The sequence below is a fragment of the Schistocerca cancellata genome, chromosome 3 (genome assembly GCF_023864275.1).
Source record: "Schistocerca cancellata isolate TAMUIC-IGC-003103 chromosome 3, iqSchCanc2.1, whole genome shotgun sequence".
Classification (NCBI taxonomy): Eukaryota; Metazoa; Arthropoda; class Insecta; order Orthoptera; family Acrididae; genus Schistocerca; species Schistocerca cancellata.
Genome location: NC_064628.1, coordinates 413,289,911 through 413,292,410, shown reverse-complemented (window position 1 = coordinate 413,292,410; position 2,500 = coordinate 413,289,911). Strand labels below are relative to the sequence as shown.

The following is a 2,500-nucleotide window of genomic DNA, read 5'->3' as shown; positions in this document are numbered from 1 at the left end:
AACCTCTAACTTTCGTTCTTGATTAATGAAAACATACTTGGCAAATGCTTTCGCTTCTGTTCGTCTTGCGACGATCCAAGAATTTCACCTCTAACGTCGCAATACGAATGCCCCCGCCTGTCCCTATTAATCATTACCTCGGGTTCCGAAAACCAACAAAATAGAACCGAGGTCCTATTCCATTATTCCATGCACACAGTATTCAGGCGGGCTTGCCTGCTTTAAGCACTCTAATTTGTTCAAAGTAAACGTGCCGGCCCACCCAGACACTCAATAAAGAGCACCTTGGTAGGATTTCAACGGGGTCCGCCTCGGGACGCACGAACACGCACGAGGCGGTCGCACGCCTTCGGCTCGCCCCACCGGCAGGACGTCCCACGATACATGCCAGTTAAACACCGACGGGCGGTGAACCAACAGCGTGGGACACAAATCCAACTACGAGCTTTTTAACCGCAACAACTTTAATATACGCTATTGGAGCTGGAATTACCGCGGCTGCTGGCACCAGACTTGCCCTCCAATAGATACTCGTTAAAGGATTTAAAGTGTACTCATTCCGATTACGGGGCCTCGGATGAGTCCCGTATCGTTATTTTTCGTCACTACCTCCCCGTGCCGGGAGTGGGTAATTTGCGCGCCTGCTGCCTTCCTTGGATGTGGTAGCCGTTTCTCAGGCTCCCTCTCCGGAATCGAACCCTGATTCCCCGTTACCCGTTACAACCATGGTAGGCGCAGAACCTACCATCGACAGTTGATAAGGCAGACATTTGAAAGATGCGTCGCCGGTACGAGGACCGTGCGATCAGCCCAAAGTTATTCAGAGTCACCAAGGCAAACGGACCGGACGAGCCGACCGATTGGTTTTGATCTAATAAAAGCGTCCCTTCCATCTCTGGTCGGGACTCTGTTTGCATGTATTAGCTCTAGAATTACCACAGTTATCCAAGTAACGTGGGTACGATCTAAGGAACCATAACTGATTTAATGAGCCATTCGCGGTTTCACCTTAATGCGGCTTGTACTGAGACATGCATGGCTTAATCTTTGAGACAAGCATATGACTACTGGCAGGATCAACCAGGGAGCTGCGTCAACTAGAGCTGAGCAGCCGGCCGCCCGGGAGTGTGTCCCAGGGGCCCGCGCGAACACGCAAGCGTCCGCTCAATTATTCTGCAAACAGGAGGAGGCTGAGCTCCCCTGCACAATACACCTCGAAACCCTCTCAGGTCCCGGCGGCGCGCAGCGCCGTCCTAAGTACTTGGTCGGGTTCGAGAGAGGCGCAATCGCCCGGAGTTAGGCGAGTAGACGGTTTAGGTGCGACCACCCGTGCTCCCAACTGAGCTTGCCGCTGCCGACAGAGGCCCGGGAGCGTGCTGTCGTGGCATTGCCGGCGGGAGACAACACGCGCCACCTACGGTGACCGGCAGCTCCAACGCCAGCGCCACAGAAGGGCAAAGGCCCCACGTGGGTGCCGAAGCGAACTCTCCCAGCACAGCGCACGTGCCAACACGTCTGCACAACTGCGATACAAACCACCAGCGAGAACCGCTGGGGCGACCGAGCAGCAGACGGCGTCGCGGCGCCGAGTGCCGGGCGGCGGCGCATCCTCAACGCACACAGTCCTCAGTCGGACCAGCACACTGCAGATGTCCACCGCGCTTCGCACCGGGCCCGCGAGGACCCACTTTGGCCGCCCGGCGCCGCGCGCAGGGTGCCCCGGCGCGCAGCTGCGCCGCCTGCCGCGTCCGTCGGCCGGCGCGCCTGCCACTGGGCGCCCCCACCAGCCGGCTGTAGCGCGTGCGCCCACGCACCGCGCGGCCAGCACGCCGGGCGGCCCCCCCTCACCGGCCGGGGACGGTCCCACCCAGCCACCGCCGCGTATCGCTTCACACACAGATTTGCCCTTACTGATTTACCTCCAGCAACAACTACCGCACCACAATGGGTTTACCAGTTGTTCATTTGCGTAACGTCACCAGCAAACGTAGACGTCCATCCCACTTTGCAAATGCAACGATTATTGCATACCTGTCTGTTAGGTGTCACGACACACTACGTCTGCCCACATACACGCAACAAAATGTGCACGACTAGAGAACACGTGGGAGGTGGCCCCCCTACGTATGCGATGTCCATTACGAGACCGACTGTCAACCAGCATCTGTACCATGTCGCAGATGTGGAACGCGGTGCACCATGCTATCACACTGTGTGAGAAGAGACGACTACGTTTGAATACACGCGCCACTACATCAACAGACGGCTCATGCTGATCGCCATCCAGGGCGTCCGTTACTCCCACACGTCTCTATGGCGTACCACACTGCAATGTAGCTGTTATGGGGAGACGGCACGTGGCTGAGTGCACAACATTTGGACCGTATGGTTCGCTGTTGTTGGGCGCAGTCGTTGTACGGTCACACATGTGCCACAGCGTATCATTCAGTACATACGGACCTATGTGCAGTACAATGTGAGGGTTAAGCTTACGACATCA

The 2,500-nt window shown here is 56.9% G+C and overlaps 1 non-coding gene across 1 annotated transcript in view; it reads right to left on the bottom strand.

Moving 5' to 3' along the window:
* The window catches only part of LOC126178748 (small subunit ribosomal RNA), a 1,909-nt gene extending 822 nt beyond the window's left edge, over positions 1–1,087 (bottom strand). Inside the window, exon 1 of the ribosomal RNA XR_007536610.1 lies at positions 1–1,087. This exon is cut by the window's left edge and continues 822 nt beyond it. This is a non-coding gene — a ribosomal RNA (small subunit ribosomal RNA).
* Positions 1,088–2,500: the final 1,413 nt, after the last annotated feature.